This window comes from Mytilus trossulus, chromosome 5 (assembly GCF_036588685.1).
Source record: "Mytilus trossulus isolate FHL-02 chromosome 5, PNRI_Mtr1.1.1.hap1, whole genome shotgun sequence".
In the NCBI taxonomy this organism is placed as follows: domain Eukaryota; kingdom Metazoa; phylum Mollusca; class Bivalvia; order Mytilida; family Mytilidae; genus Mytilus; species Mytilus trossulus.
Genome location: NC_086377.1, coordinates 77,700,594 through 77,719,180, shown reverse-complemented (window position 1 = coordinate 77,719,180; position 18,587 = coordinate 77,700,594). Strand labels below are relative to the sequence as shown.

Genomic DNA, 18,587 nt, shown 5'->3' with positions numbered 1-18,587 from the left:
TGGTATAAGAGGGACATTGTTATGTCACATGCTGGTGTGGAGTATACATGGTATAAGAGGGACATTGTTATGTCACATGCTGGTGTGGGGTATACATGGTATAAGAGGGACATTGTTATGTCACATGCTGGTGTGGAGTATACATGGTATAAGAGGGACATTATTATATCACATGTTGGTGTTGGGAATAAGAGTGTCATTGCTAGGTCACATGTACAGTGAGTCATTGAACACTAACAAGGGCAATGTTTAAATGATCCACATTATGTGTACTATGTAATAAATATCTGTTAATGTGTTAAACATTTTTCTTCACTTACATAATCATCAGTTCTACATTCCAAGTTAGCTCCGTTCTTTACACATAATTCTAACTCTTTTATATTCCCATTCTCTGCAGCTGTAAGAAGTTTCTGTAAGCAAAACAAATCTTTTACATTTTCCTCTAGAACATACAAATGTATCATTAATGTAATAATTGAATTTAACAAGCTACATTTTTACAGTTTCAACAGTTTATACCAAATACAGTGATTACCAAGAAGGAGTGAAATTGTTGTGTATAATTTCAGAGTTTTTTTTTAGAAAAGTCTGTAGACAATTGTATTATGCATCAGTTTTGAGATCAGCCTAAGTTTTTGTTGAGGTTTGTGTTGCTCTGTCTTTAGTTTTCTATGTAATGTTTTGAATATAAAAAGAAGATGTGGTATGATTGCCAAAGGGACAATTCTACAAAATATACCAAATGACACAGAAAATAACAACTTAAGGTCACTGTACAGCCTTCAACAATGATCAAAGCCCATATGGCATAGTCAGCTATAAAAGGCCCTGAAATGACTAATGTAGACTGTTGAATTTTGATTGTTTTTCATTTTTTTCTATGGCGTTGTTAGATTCTCTTCGACTTAAAGAGTTGTTAATGTCCTACAATATCTTACGTTTTTTTTTTTTGTCTACTGGAATTTTGTCTATTGAAATTCTGTTCACTGTAGTCATTTTGATTTCTCCTGTTCTCCCCCGGAGAAAACTGCACGCCTGTATCTTTATAACATAGGTCACATGACATAAGTCACATGACACTGACTGACTCTGAGAATATTACACACCTGTATCTTAATGTACATTTTATAGACAACATAAGTCACATGACATAGGTCACATGACACTGACTGACTCTGAGAATACTGCACGCCTGTATCGTATCTTTATGTACATTTTATAGACAACATAAGTCTCATGACATAGGTCACATGACACTGACTGACTCTGAGAATACTGCACACCTGTATCTTTATGTACAGTTTGTAGACAACATAGATCACATGACATACATTTTCTAGGTCACATGACACTGACTGACTCTGAGAATACTACACACCTGTATCTTTATGTACAGTTTATAGACAACATGGGACACATGACATAGGTCACATGACAATGACTTTTAAGAAGAAAAACTTACCTTATCCCAACTTGCCATTATATCCTGTAAAAGAAAATGAAATCATTGTATATTTATTAAAATAAGGAGATATGATTACCAATGAGACAACTATCCACTTAAGTTCAAATGAAGTGGATGTAAGCAATTATAGGCATCGGTACAGCCTTCAACAATAAGAACAAGAGGCTGTCAAGTGACAGCAAACTGGTTTTTCCTGCATACAATGTAGGTCGAACCCTGAACAGTTGAACAAGTATGGACACAACATTTAAGCTTAAGACAGCTCTGAATTTGGATTCTGATTGAATATTTATAATAGATTATTTTCTAATTAAGAGGGAATGCCACGAACCATCAAGCTTCCTCCCTAAAATTTATTGAAAGTACATTTTTAATTAATAATGAAAATGATATTTGCAAATCTGAAACACAAACAGGATCATGTAAAAAAAATAAACATTAACACATGTGTACAGCAAAAATTAATTACCACATTACAACTGTGACATCTACCTTCATAACACACATGACTTTAAAAAAAAGTCAAAAAGAAATTTTGATGTTATCATTACTCAGGTCAGCAACACTACCTTATATGGAATTGATGAATTAGCATACTTATGTTCTCGCATGTGTAATTGTTTATTTACTTTCAATGTAATTGATTAAATTACAATTACTTTGTCATTTGTACGATTAAATTAAATTTATGATTACATCATTTCTGAAAGTGTCTGATTAAATTAATGATTACATTGGCAAAGTAATCATGATTACATCTGATTACAATGAATTAAAAAAAAAACATTTTGCATGATGTGAATGAATGAATTTTTTATATATAACTATAGCATTTTTTAGAAAGTATTGTGTTTGCTATATTATAAAATGATAACTTCAAACTTCATCTATTTAATAAACCTCAAAAGTTCACTTCATCATGTTCATATAACATGAACATTGTGTCACTGGTTACGACCCATTGCACTTTATCATCATTAATCTCTGAATTATTTTGACTTCAATGGAATATAGCTTTATAAAAAGCATTTGCTGTTTGTCTTCTGACATATTCTAGACTTTAATTTATATTTGTTTCAAGGTACAGTTTATGGGAGTTAAAATATGGATGAAATTGTACCAGTTTAATCAAATTGTAAACAAAATACAAGTTCTAAAAATCATTGCATTGTACATGTCCAGTCCAAATACATACAAAAATTTGCTTATTTTAAACAAGATGTTTGTCCAACTTTTAATTAATTTTGTGCTAATTGGATAAATTATCACTTGTCTGATTTATCTTTTACCATATATATTGTCCTACAGCTATACTCAGTTGGTAATTGCAATAAAAACAAACCTTAATTGGTTTCCTACCTGTCAATTCAAAGATGACAAAAATCACAACATTAACAAAAGATTATAATCAAGGGTTAAAGAAAAGTATTACTTGAATATAACAGTTATCACCAAATATATATATATGTACATCTTTAAATTGTGAATATATGTACAATATCTTTTACTAAGGCCAGAAACATATAATTGTATTATATGTCTCTTCTTAGGCTATTGATGACTTTTCAATACTGTAACAGTTTATTTTTTACTGAAGTATACAAACCAATTGTCATGTTTTATAAAAAATAAAGTAAACCAAACTATCTTAACATGTTCAATATAAATTGAATAAGAATAACAAAAAGTTTCCTTTATTGGCCATAAACACAGTTTAAGATTTTTTTCATTGTAATCAGAATGTAATCATAAAGTAATCAGGATTACAGGGTATTTTGAAAAGTAATTGATTAAATTAAATTACATGTAATCAGATTTTTGGCTGATAAATGATTACAATGATTACTTGGTCATGCAATGCAAGATTAACAATTTCGCTTAGTTTTTCATTTTTTGTATCCAAATTTATAGTTCGTGATATAAAGTATTCCTTCCATGCTCAGATTAATGAAGAGTTCTTTCTATGCGAGGAAAAAGTGTTTGATTTACCAGATATATAGCTATTCACGTGTTTGATGATGACATGTAGAATTCATGTATTTGTCCACCAGACAGCAACGAAACAACAGTGAAAAACACAATTACACATCAGACAAACATACAAGTGTAAAGTTAGCCGTCGATTACAGCCAATGCTAATATTTATGAGTGCAGAAACTTTCGTATAGATAGTTAAAGAGAAATGTGTGATCCATGAATTTTGTGTTCATACAAAAGACGAAGACTAAGAGCTTGTCAAGTATCTGATGGGGTCACTAAACTTTTTGAGTTTAAAAATATATATTGCACCTACTTTTATGTTTGAAAAGTAATTTAAATCGAGGACAAAATGTGTTTATATATTTGTCTTTAAGCATTTAAGAGACAATAGCGTATAATCATCAATCGTGGCCATTAATAGCCGACTATACGGTATGGGGTTTTCTCATTGTTGAAGGCGTTACAGTTGCCTATCATTACTTATTTTTATTTACATCCACTTTATTTGTGCTTAAGTGGATAGTTGTCCCATTTGGCAATCATACCCCATCTCCTTATTTTAGTATATAAACATCCCTCAGAAGTTCGGGTTTCCATTATAAAGTATTTACATACATGACAGTGTTTTCAAAAAAGTATTGATTTTTGACATATTTCAGTATTTAGCACTTTCAAACTGTTCCCTTTGCTCTGACGGTAGTGGAAAACAACTGTTGTTTCATTTGGTTTTCGTCTTTGCTAAGATTTTTTTCAAATGGAGATATTAGATTTTTTCTTAATTTTAACGGACTCTGACTCGAACATTTGTCAATCTTAATAAGTATCTGATGGGGTCACTAAACTTTTTGAGTATTTACATCCACTTTATCTGTGCTTAAGTGGATAGTTGTCCCATTTGGCAATCATACCCCATCTCCTTATTTTTGTATATAAACATCCCTCAGAAGTTCGGGTTTCCATTATAAAGTATTTACATACATGACAGTGTTTACAAAAAAGTATTGATTTTTGACATATTTCAGTATTTGGCACTTTCAAACTGTTCCCTTTGCTCTGACGGTAGTGGAAAACAACTGTTGTTTCATATGGTTTTCGTCTTTGCGAAGATTTTTTTTCAAATAGAGATATTAGATTTTTTTTTTATTTTTAACGGACTTGGACTCGAACATTTGTCAATCTTAATAAAATCATTAATGATGTTATCCATGTTTATGTTCGACAACGTGGGAAATTTGATATATTTTGTGAAAATTGCACCGTTACACCTAAACCTACTATATATCTTTTATGCATTGGATATAAAAAATTCTATTTTTGTATATAAAATAAGGCGGGTTTTTTTTATGTTATTTTACACAAATAATTTTTGGTCACTTTATAGCTTACTTTTCAGCAACGAACCTATGATTGATTACTTTACAAGATTGTGTATTGAATGGAAAGATGTCTCAATTGGCACTCATACATCATCTTCATATTTCTAACTTAATCATGTTAATAGGTAATATTGCACCCACTATGATCCAGAGGATTTATATAATCTGAGATATTGCACAGGACAGCAGCCGAATGACAAAAATACCTATGACGAACTCTGCTGTTGTCTGTTCTATAGTCGGGTTATTGTCTCTTTGACACATTCCCAATTTCCAGTCTCAATTTTATGCATCGAGTGATGAAACTATACAAAATATGTTAAGCTATTTACCGTCGGAGCTTTAATAACACTTATTTTTAGAATACTGAATATTATGATGTTCAGATCCTGATAAAAAGTTTACACATAAAGAAGTGTTTCTGTGCCAGTTTTTGTGTTTTTTGAGGCAGAAATTTTAGAATGACATTTTATGCGTTTTAAAGAGATTACAAAATTTTCATACTTGTCAGTAATCATTTCATACGATATTTCACGGTTTCACGTCGTGAAATTATTGCACAGGTGTTTCTGTGCCAGTTTTTGTGTTTTTTGAGGCAGAAATTTTAGAATGACATTTTATACGTTTTAAAGAGATTACAAAATTTTCATACTTGTCAGTAATCATTTCACACGAAATTTCACGGTTTCACGTCGTGAAATTATTGCACAGGTACAATGCATAACAATGGAAAAAAACCTGTTTAACTACTTTTACAAGGCGAGAAAGAAAGTCGAACAGTGAAGCTCGTAAGCAATACTTTTTCAATCTGAGCATGCAAACTGAAGATTATGTGATTTTAAAGAAACGTGTTAAAGTAAAGTCCCTTACTTATTACAATACAATTAAATACCCAAAGTGAAATCTGTTGGTACGAGTTCTACAACCGTCAATATGGGATTACATGTGGGTCTTCGTCAAACTGTTATTGCAACTTCAGCATGTTATTGTTAAGTCTGTCTGCAAGGCCTTAATGCCACTTTATATTCATACCCCTTCTGCCACCAGTCAATCAGAATCTGAAAAAAAGTTTTAAAATTTAAAACATGTAAACAGATTAAACAGAATAGAGAATGGAAACAAGGAACGTGTCAAAGAGACAACAACCCAACCAGAGAGCAGAGAACAGCCAAAGGCCAACAATGGGTCATCAACACAGCGAAAAAATTCCGCACCCAGAGTCACACTTGATCTGGCCCCTAAAGGCTAAACAATAATGATTACTAGTTCAGCAAAGTAAACATGGTAAACGGCAAATATGTTTGTTATTAGTAAAATAAATCATAAATATTTTAATTTTTAGTGGCCTCTAGGGAACTCTTGAAACTGTGTGCAGAAACTAAATGCATAGCCATGATAACTACCGTAATTTTGAATTAAATTAATACATTTTTCATTAACCATGGTAAATCAATGAGACGAGGTATTAAGGGATGAACTTATCTGTTATAACAAGGCTTAGTTTTTTAAGGCATGTAACTTACTATATATGAGAAACATGGGAATTACTGGGAAGCTTGTGCAGAACCTCATTACATGCTCTGATCATATTTCTTACAATAAATTAAAATACATTGTAATTAAGCATGTATATATATGTCTGAGCAAATGCTTTGGAGTGATGAAGAGAAGCTGTAATAACACCCTTTAGTTATTACAGACATACATGTACTTTTTCTGTAATAACATAGGTGTACTATGCATGATTGGAACCTATGAACTGTTATATCTTTCTATACTTGAGTACCGGTATACATAAAGACAATAGTAATATCAATAGAACTTGTATACATTTAAACAAAACTAATGATGTATATTGTTACTTTGAAACATGTAACATACATATGTTATCCCAGTTCTTTGATTTTTAGTCCACAATAACAAATGTATGTTATTTTTCTGTAATAACTCTATATAGAGTTATATCCTTGAATGACTGAACCATGACAATGAGGTTAACGTCGGGTGACAGCTGCCAGTTGGACATGTACATCTTATAATGATTCCATATACAAATAAATTGGGAATGTTTCCATGGGACACAGAAGTTGTCCCCGCTTGCATATCATATAAAGTTATAAAGGGACATAACTGAAGAACGGTAAAGGTCACTATAAAAATTTGGTTGAGGTTAACTTAAGTCAGAGAACAGAAACGAAAAATTCAGCACCTTAAAGGCTTTACCATTTGTAAAGGGGCATAACTCTAGAACGGTTTAAGTGAAGCATCAAAATTCAAACTTGATCTGTGCTTTGTGGAAATAAGCATTGTGTATAAGTTTCATAACATTTGGTTGAGGCAAATTAAAGTTAGAGAACGGATACCACCTTTGGGACAGACGGAGGCACAGACCGACAAGGGCATAAATATAGTAGACATATTGCTTACAGTATTTGAGATATGATAGATATTTTATTCTCATAAAACCATGAAGTACATAGGTTACAGAGAAGTTAAAAACATTCAGGGATGGTTCCACTATACAGTTTAGGGCCGCTTAGCGGCCCTTAAATCGGCCAGCGGCCCCCAAAATGTTTGTGAATATAAATTCCCAATTCAGGAAAATAAAATAAAAGTCGGTATTTTCGGAAAAGTTTCCGACACCGATGTGGCAACTATAATTTTTCATAGTTTGTCGTCAAAACGTGGTAAAATCAGGATACGAATGCTGACTACGATCGCATTTTAATAACAACGATTTAATTATGTCAACATGAGTTAAACAATTTTAGCAGCCGGTTTCAATTGATTACAATGTTATGGGAGTATTTGATCTCGTAAAAGTAGATCGCTCAGCAGGTTGATCAAAAACATGCTTTTTGTCAAAATGGGTGTCCGAAGCTGACCTCCGCAAAGAGCAAATTCAAATTTTTGTATAACATTGATGAATAAATTTTAATGGGCGCTGATCTCGTGAAAGCAGATCGCCCAGCAGAGCTGGTTATGTAATTTGATGAAAGCTTGTTTTGTAAAAGAAATTATTTTATATTTTGCTCTATTTCATCAAAAGACAAAAGTTTCAGCGTTTTTGAAAATAATGTTGATAATAGACCATAAATGAAATGAGCCCCTTCCCCCACCCCCCTAAGGTATACGATGTCATCATTATGGAACTGTTTCAAAAGATATGAAAATGAACCAAATAATTTTAAAGTTCACTGGTACAATGACAATTGCTTTAAATATCTTATCAATTAAGTATTTAATCTTTTGTATTTGATTTTCGGAATTCAACAATTGGCCAGCTCAATTTGAAATCCATTTGAATCAAGGTAAGTTAAATATAAAGAAGATCTGTTGAAAAAATACCCAAATGGATGACTTTTTCAGTAGTTAATATGGCAAGCCAGTTTTGCTATTTAATCTAACTTCAAGATATCTCATAAACTTTCTAAGATATGATCTTATAATAATAGATGTGGTGTGAGTGCCAATGAGACAACTCTCCATCCAAATAACAATTTTAAAATTAAACCATTATAGGTTAAAGTACGGCCTTCAACACGGAGCCAATAGTTCATTAGATGCTTATATATCGTGTGTAAGATATCCTACATGTCCTACATAGTTTTTAAGATATCTTATTAAGTTCATGAGATATCTTATATATAGTTTATAAGATATCTCATATAATTTTTCTTTGTACTTAAAGTCGCCTGTTACCTCACTGCCACGTTGAGCAAGCGCTTATATGAATATTTTTGTTTCCTAACCAGTTCATTTTGGGTTCCTCTTCGCGATCTTTGTTTCAACTATTTCGATTTCTTCGAGAAATTACAGACAATGATTTCGATTTAATTACTAAAGTGTTGGGAGTAATTTCAGGATAAAAACAATTTATATACATTGTATATTTATCAGATATTTTATAAATGATATTAGATATCTTATAAATTATATAAGATAGCTGATACACTATAGCAATATATATATAAGATATCTAATAAACTATATACGATATCTTATAAACTATATAAGATATCTTATAAACTATATAAGATATCTTATAAACTATATAAGATATCTTATAAACTATATAAGATATCTTATAAACTATATAAGATATCTTATAAACTATATAAGATATCTTATAAACTATATATATAAGATATGTTATAAACTATATGATATATCTTATAAACTATATAAGATATAGTATATACTATGTAAGAGTCCAGGCCTCGACAATGACGCTTGTCCGATTGTCCGGTACCAGAGGGAAAAAAGGTCGGACAAGTAAAAGCTGTATCACGCTTGTCCGTGGGGACAAGTACAATTATTCTGCAGAAAACAAATTTCATCCAACTTATATGAACAAAGTATAATTATAAACAAAAAACAAAAATTAATTTGACATGTTTCTGTATTCTGTTTATTCAAATGCAAAACCTTTTTCTTCATTGTTCTTCAACATGTTTACTTGCAATCCATAATTTTTAACTGGTTTTTTTGTCAGGCACTTTTTAACAGGTAAAAGGTTTTAATAATATAAAAGGTGACCTATAGCAATGTATAGTTGTTAATTTCTGTGTCATTTGGTCTCTTGCAGAGAGTTGTCTCATTGGCAATAGGACCTTATATATATCTTCTTCTTTTTATAGATTGCATTTGATTACACTTTTTTCAACTTAAAAACAACAGGATACAAATCCAATGAGTGTAAAGACCTATCAGTTGGTGCCTCATGAGTCTGATGAGACTGGCATTGATGAAAACTAGAACCTAAGTCCTGTGACATGACAAGTTTTTTCTTGACTCATATTTTTGAAAAGTATTTCAAAAGAAATGCATCCAATTCTGTTCTATTGTTTAAATTCGTTTTGTTCTACTTTAATGAATTTGAAATGTAAAAAGGGTATTTTTAATAAATAAAAAATGGACAAGTATCATTTTTATTCGGACAAGTAAGTTTTGGTATGTACTCGTCCTACTGGACAAGTTGAAAAAAAGTTATTGTAGAGGCCTGTTTAAGATATATTATAATCGATATTAGATATCTTCTATATTATATAAGATAGCCAGTGACAACTCTTCAACAGATTTATCCATCGGATCACCAGCAGTGATGGTGATACATGGCTGTGTACATTATGCAGTCAGAGCTCAGACATAAACAAGTCGATTTTTGTTTTCGACTTAAGGAAGTCAAAACATGTATTTATCATAAAAATGTGTTTTCAATTTTAGACTTATCTAAGTCAGAAAATGACAGACTTGTTTAGGTCTATTTATGTTAATGAAAAAACTTTATTTCACTTGGTGGCCAAACTACACCACCTATGACAGCAAAAACCTGTCTGAGAGTTCACAAGGACTTGAGCTATCTATATTTAATTGTCTAATTGAACATCCTTACTAAACACAGATGTTTTACCTCATTAAGTGTGGTTCCAGGTGGTTGCATTGTAAGGTTAATTAACATTATCTCCGATTTTTTAGACTCTCATTCATATTTTTCTTTAGAAGACAAAGCATTGTCTTTCAATGTTGTCATTATTTGATTTAGATGCATGACCTCCTTATAAATATGCGTGGGTCTTGAAGTTAACCAATTTTGATCACTTATCGACTTGTAGAAGTCGATATTTGCAACTTTTTGATTCTGGTCAAATATTTCTTGCTAAACAATATTTGACTCATTAAAGTCGTGTTTGTCTTGCATTAAAGGGAGACAAATCCTAAAACTTACATATTTAGACCTCTATAAGTAAAAAGCAGATTCAGACTTATTTATGTCTGAGCTCTGACTGTTATGTATATGGACCATAATTTGGTATTCGGCCTTTGGTTTCTTTTTGTATCCTTTTTTATAAGTTCTAAAATTTTAACTTTTATTTTGTGGGTTGTGTTGGTGTTTGAATAGTATGAATGGAACAATTGAGTTTTTCGAGAAAAAATTAATACATTTTGATTCACCGTTTACATGACATGAAACCAAACAGGAAACCAATCTTTATTTTCTTTATTTTGCACAATATAATTCAAAAGGCATAAATAAACACCATTACTAGTGTTACAAATGCTTCATGTTAATATTTAAAATCTATTTTCAATGTTATATTAAAGTTTTTTTTAAACTTGACAAGAAACCATAAGAAACCGAAAGCATTTTTTTAGTTTTATTTTATTGCAAAATCTGCTTAAAATAGTCTGAACAGTATACTTTTTCTTAAAATCCATCTTAAATGTAACAGTATTATAAAACTCCTAAATATGTGCTTGTTTTGAAAACAATTAGTACAATTTATTCAGAATTTTCCATATTTTCTTCATTGATACACGATACTATAATCGTTGTATCTTGATGTTTAAGCCAAAAAAATGTATTTATATTTGGTTTTGATATTCCAGTTATATACAATTTATTCCAAATCATTGGCAATGTAACATTCTTTAAATCCAGTAAAGAAAAAAACTTTTAACTTGGAATTAAAATCTTTAAAATAGGCACAATGTGATACTTGTGACCTGTACACCATCTACATGGTTTCCACATTTTAACCTACTTTAGTGGGCTAAAATCAATAAAGTACTTCCTTTCAAGTCATGCATGGTAAAAGTTTACTTCTCCTTTGACAAGTTTATTGCGTTTCTGATAAGTGTTTGCAGAACATGAATAAAAAATATTAATTAAAAACTGTGACAAGATTCCAACTTTGTACATTCCAATTGTAACGGTATATAAACATGTATTTTTTATTAAATTATATTTATTCACCTAAAATATCCAGTAATATTTACTTCTGAAATTAAATCAATCCAACGAGCATTGGTACAATGATAAGAGACGTAATTTCGATTGCTTTTTCCAAGGACTCTTCACGTCATTATCGGGAAACGAAGTGTGTTCTAACGTCTGTCAAATATGAAATCAATTTGGTCAAGTCATTGGGCATTTATTTTCACACAGGATCGTATGTAACATTATGCACATAGGAAAAATAACAGACCACCGGCGCAATTTCTTTGACAAATGTATTTTCCTCTTTTAAACAAGACGAAACAAGTCTACAGATTATGTTTGCTAACATCCCGTTGGAAACAAAAACAATGTTTAGACCTTGTTTTTCGTACATCCGGCCGTAATGGCGTTATCACATGTTAGTCACATGTTTCACGTATGACCGGAAATGATTAGAACTTAAGGACAAAAACAATTTTAATAAATAACTGGACTTCTGTTTCGTGTGAAATGTAACGCATAATGCGAACGTCATTTTCTTACTTAATTATTACGAAGATCAAAACAAGAATGTAAATCATTTCTGATTTACCTGTTTGAACATCTCGCGAGAGTTCATATTTGCATATTGTTTTTAAGAATTCTATTACAACAAAGCAGATTACATCATCTAAAATTTGCGTTACGAAATCGGACACAAAAATCACGCCACTGTTCTTACATCTGCTACATAAATACTTAAAGTTCTCGGCATTTTCTTCTCACTATTCTTATTGGTCGATGCTTTTTGTTATTTGAAAGCAAAAGTTACGAATTTGCCGGTGACGATTATCTATAAATCAGTCCGCGTTATGCACTTCGGAAGCAGAAAGTAACGCGAGAAACGACACAAAAATACGGTTGTAGAATCTTTGAAATTCGTATATTTCAATTTTTTTTCTAGGGAAGAGTAGCATACACTTGTATGTTGATAAAAATAATGGCATCTTTAGATGTAGTTACAACTTTTCTACAGTAATTCACATTTTATAACTTTTCTATAGTTATACATGGACCATAATTTGCTATTGGGCTCCGTTTCCAATTACCTTATAGGAAACGGAGCCCAATAGCAAATTATGGTCCATATACAAGTTACAACTCGTCTAAACATCAACCCAACAATGTTAGATCTGAAATTTGCTTGAAATCGCAAATGTTTTGTTCTACCCTTGCCGTGATTCGATCCCATGCTTCTGAGATATCATGACACCAAATCGCCTGCACTGTAGCTGACCCGCTAGACCACACGATTATATATATATCATTTATAAAGTATATAAGATATCTTATAAAGTATATAAGATATCGAATAAAGTATATAAGATATCTTATAAAGTTTTAAAACTTTATGAGATATCTTATAAGATATATAATATATATCATATTATAATATAAGATATATCATATAATATATAAGATAGCTTTTAAAAAAGACATTATATAAGATATCTCATATATTAAATGAGATATCATATATATTACATATGATATCTTATAAAATCTTATATATTATATAAAATATCTTATAAAAATCTTATAAAATCTTATATATTATATAAAATATCTTATAAAAATCTTATATATTATATAAGATATATTATATAAGATATCTTATATATTATGAGATAATTTGAAATTTGAATAAGTAGCTTAACGGCTTGCCATATGTTTATGTTAGCTGACCAGTATATATGTTTTTGTAATAGGCCTCGTTTACCAAAGTTAAATAAAGATGATAGTGCATCATGTGCAATAATATTCATGTATTACAACATTTTCCGTTTTTACAGCAAAATGATATTATTTCGTCTTAGATTGTATGCATAAAAAAATTCCCAATTGGGATAAAAATTCCCAATTTGATGTTCAAGGGACCCATTTGAAAACACCTGGAATCATCCCTGAACATGCATATGGACTTGACCCATACAAATTTAACCTTGAATGTTCACTGATCCATGAATAGAAAACTGTCTGACGGGCACTAGGACCCTGCAAGGTACGCACATACCAAATATAGTTATCCAATTACTCATAATAAGAGAGAAATAAAGAATACTAATAATCTTAATTTTTTTTTTCAAGTAGTCACTGAACCATGAAAATGAGGTGAAGGACAATGGACATATGACAGACAGTCACAGAAACTTAATAACATAAGGCATCTATATCCAAAGTACGAAGTATGAAGGATCCAGGTCTTCTACCTTCTGAAATATTGAGCTTTTAAGAAGTCTGTTACGATGCTGCCGCTGCCACCGCCGCTGGATCACTATCCCTATGTCGAGCTTTCTGCAACAAAAGTCATAGCCTGGACAAAAACTGATTACATGCATGTATCATTTCAGCCATCTTGGTTCGTGGGCGGGGTCACCGGACAGATTTTTTAAACTAGATACCCAAATGATGATTGTGGACAAGTTTGGTTAAATTTGTCTTGGTAGTTTCAGAGGAGAAGATCTTTGTAAAGGATTACAAAAATTTACCAAAATTTGTTAAAAATTGACTATAACATGTATAAAGGGCAATAACTCTGTAAGGGGTCAACTGACCATTTTGGTCATGTTGACTTTTTTGTAGATCTTACTTTGCTGAACATTATTGCTGTTTACAGTTTACCTCTATCTATAATACATTTCAAGATACATGTAATAACCAAAAACGGCAAAATTTCCTTAAAATTACCAATTCAGGGGCAGCAACCCAACAACGGGTTGTCCGATTCATCTGAAAATTTCAGGGCAGAAAGATCTTGACCTAATAAACAATTTTACCCCTATTTTTTTTTTTTTTAATTTTTATTATTTATAACTTCCAATTTACAACATAATATACACAAATATAATAGCAATATAATATATAAATCTATAGATATTATCTAATCAATACAACTGTCTATTAGGAAGCAATTTTTTTTTTTTTTTTTTTTTAAATACAAATATAAGATAAAGAGTAAAGCAGTTTGAACACCGGAGAGAGAGAGGAAGAGAGAGAGAGAGAGAGAGAGAGAGAGAGAGAGAGAGAGAGAGAGAGAGAGAGAGAGAGAGAAAGGGAGTGAGAGTGAGAGAGAAGAGTGTGATGAGTTTTCAATATAATTCATCTAGAAATTGAATTCTATTTTAGTATAGTAAATACAGCATTTTCATTTATAACATGTATAATATTGAATGTAAAGTATATATATACAATTTTTGTATTTAACTAAGTAATGTATCAAAAACATTCCATTCTCTGAGAAACTGATGTTCACATTTGTTTTTCATAGCAATATTTTTGTCCATTGCATACACATATTTCATCTTTTCTTTTACTGAGTTTAATGTAAGATTTTTTTTAAAACATCTAGAATTATAAATATATTGCTTTATGGTAAGAAAAATAGTATTTTCTGCATTGCCTTTTGATATTTTTGCAGAGTTACCAAACAAAAAAACTTCTTGTGTAAAAAGTACACTAATTCCATTGGTCAGAAACCAATTTTCAATCTGTTCTAATAATAATTGTGTATGTTCACATTCCCAAAATAAATGTTCTAATGTTTCAATTTCTCTATTACAAAAAGTACAATTTGGATTATCATAAATCTTAATTTTATGAAGAAATTTGTTTGTAGCTAAGATTCGATGATTGAATCTATACTGTAGCCACTGTATTTTAAACTTAGTATTATTTGCGACAACAAATGGCAGTTTATAAAAAAATTTCCAATGATTTTGATCAAAGCCAAAAATTTCAGTCCATTTTAACTGACTAGTGGGAACACTTCCATTTTTATTTAAAACAATATACATATCTTTAGATCCTTTTGAACTTTTAACTAGCCTTTTAATAGCAGATGGAATTAAAGGTAGTTCTAATTTGTGATTTTTTCCCACAAATGATTTTGATGCTTGATGTATAGCAGATATAATACCCCTATTTTTAGCCATGGCGGCCATCTTGGTTGGTTGGCCTGATCACCGGACACATTTTTTTAAAACTAGATACCCCAATGATGATTGTGGCCAACTTTGGTTTAATTTGGCCCAGCAGTTTCAGAGGAGAAGATTTTTGTAAAAGTTTACGACGACAGACGACGACGGACGCCAGACGCAGAGTGATGAGAAAAGCTCACTTGGTCCTTTGGGCCAGGTGAGCTAAAAAGCACTTTACAATGATTAGTACACCTCATTCATTTCATATGCCACCGTCAGTATTCTTTAGAATAGTTAGTGGCTCAAATATATGCCAATTGAGACTAAAACTGCATGCAAGTTTTCCTTGAAAAGTGAAAAAACTGTGCGTCAGACCATGCTGTCTGCAAAAAAAGTTGAATGCAAGAGTTTTTTTGCAATAAGACTTCTTGTATTATAACATCTTAGCATAGAAATGAACAAAACGTAACAAATTTCCACTTCTCAAAGCTTCTGTCATGTCTGTATGCATTTTTATATGTAAATATGTGCTACGGCATAAATCGACTCTAAATAATTTTCAATCTCACATGGCCGAAGACCATTAATTTTATACTCATGTGGTATGCTTTTTGTAACTTTTCTTTACATTTAAAGTACATTTAATATATATCATGTATATATGGAAGAATAATTAATGGTAAAATAACTTCAAAAACTTGAAATTGGGGAAAAAATCAAGTTAGTCGTCCCTTGTTTTACAATGTTTTAAACAAAGACGGATTCTTAGGGTTGCAGACACACGAAAGTATCATGTTACTTATTGGGATCTATGTAGCAAATTAACACAACTTTCCGTTGTTCGTTATTGACAAATAAGAACGTGCATTTGCTCATACAAAACATATAATCCTGTAGCAAATAGCTCATAGTGGTCTATACTCCACTTATCTTTTTATCATTCTAATATACAAACAAAGACCATGAATACCATTTCCATTTTGTTTCAAAACTGTTTGAGAAACATACACATTTACAGTAAAATACATCTTCCACTTTCCAAATTCATTAAGAAATCAGGGCAAGCAATTTTTCTTCCGGACAAGTAACATTTACAATTTCACTTGCCCAGGGACAAGTGGTCACAACAAATATTTCCACTCCCTTGGTCTATATCATGTATATGTCATTTTAATTTATTGTGTCTGGCAAATTCATGCCTTTAATTTTGAATAAATAAATATAAATAATCAGTGCATACCTTTTTTTAAATTTTCTAATCCATAGATTTTATAAGGTCAGGAAAAAACATTAATTGATGATTATACCTCAATTGAGGTATAATCCACCATTTGACATATAGTGTGATAGACCAATTGAGGTATAATGCAGTTTTTATCATAAATTTTTTTTAAAGAGATATTCGAGCATCTTTTTTCATATATCATGTATAGATACCATCTTAAGCTTTGATGAGTACTCATTAGCAGTCTTCACACTTAACCACAAGTCCTACGGCATTGGCTGGTAATTAAAATTGCTTTCAGACTTGTTTACGAGAATAGTATGTCTTTTACCTGTAACAATTTACAAAGTACCTGACAAAGAACCAGTTTAAAATTGAGCTTCGGGCTTGTGGACTCTAAAAGTTAATCGTGAAGGCTGCATTAGTGATATATGTAATTGCTTCTGACTTCCTCTGCTGTGTTTTAAAAAATGTGGATTATACCCCACCAATTTGGCAATTGACGGATATTCACAATTAGTTTCCTTAAGTCTGCATCAGTTCTAACTTTAAAATTTGTTAGTAAAAATGGACAGGAAGAGACTACAGAACAAAAATGAGATTTAATAGATGAAAACTCAGAATTTATCAGTAGGAAAAGGAGGGTTGCATTAGTTTTTAGGTTTTTCTAACAAATTGCAGCACGAAGTGTCAGAATCAATTACATGTCATCACTAAGTGGTCACTATCATCACTCAAATGGTAGATTATACCTGAGTTGAGTTATAATCCACCAACTAATGGTAATTCCTGACCTGTTTATATTTTCATGATTGAATGCACAATTTTGATTCTAAATGCATTTATAAAAGTCTAAATGAAAGGTTCAGGACAAGCTTTTTATAAAAAAAAAATACTTGTCACAAAAAAAGTGACAAACATCAGCGCCGCCTGGTGTCTTAAACTCTTCAACAGTTCAAATGCAACGCACCAAGTTTTACTGTCTTTTAACTTTCAAATTTGGCTTCATAAATACTTTAACCTTGAAGAAAATAAAAATACTCATTTAAATGTAAAATTGAACATTTCTTCTCAGTCATCATTTAGAAAGTTTTGTCCAAATGCAAAGAAGAAGAGATATGGAAACCCGGAAATGTGTCCATCGACCTGTTACCAGGTTACTGTGTTCAAAATGTAAATAATATTTCTAAAATGAGATAAAATGAGTAGGGCCTATGTCATTTCTTCACGTGAGTCAGATATAACAGAAATATTTAAAACTTACCCTTTCAAGTCATTGAATTGACGTCTTCTTGGTCAAAAAGAATTGTTTGTAGTTTGTCGATAACAGGAACAGGAACAGGAAGCTTTGTCAAAACGAGACACTCAATGACGGGATTGGGACAAGTCGTACCAGGAAAACTCGGACCGGGTTTTAAGAAACTCGGATTAGATTGAAATATATATCGGACCAGTTTGAAACACTGATTGGGCCCATTTAAGGACGATACAATTTCAAAGACACCTTTGAACAATGTGAAACACTGATTGGGCCTATTCAAGAACGCTCAGTGGTTGATTCTAAGGAAAAAAAGGGGGCGTAGAGGACGTAAGACGCGGCCTCCCGTTTGATCGCCAAATAAATAATTAATAATTTTTCACGGTATATATAGATTTTTAGTATAAAAACGTCCAACCATTTTTTTTATTTAATTGTCTTAAAAACTGGTCCAAGTTGTCTTAAAATGATTTTGACAAAATTTCGTTGTTTTATTCATAACACGTTCTTATCTAGAATTAGACGACACCAATGAACAACACCTGACCTTTTGCTGTTCCTGCTAATAAAGTAAAAATGGCTTCACTAGAAAAGGATGACACC

General features: G+C 31.3%; 1 long non-coding RNA gene across 1 annotated transcript; it reads right to left on the bottom strand.

Moving 5' to 3' along the window:
- Nucleotides 1–329: 329 nt before the first annotated feature.
- Nucleotides 330–18,087, bottom strand: LOC134717479 (uncharacterized). The gene is made up of 4 exons (XR_010107333.1): nucleotides 17,991–18,087; nucleotides 5,717–5,882; nucleotides 1,466–1,489; nucleotides 330–413 (listed from the first exon to the last, which is right to left on the bottom strand). It is a non-coding gene; the product is annotated as an uncharacterized LOC134717479 (long non-coding RNA).
- Nucleotides 18,088–18,587: the final 500 nt, after the last annotated feature.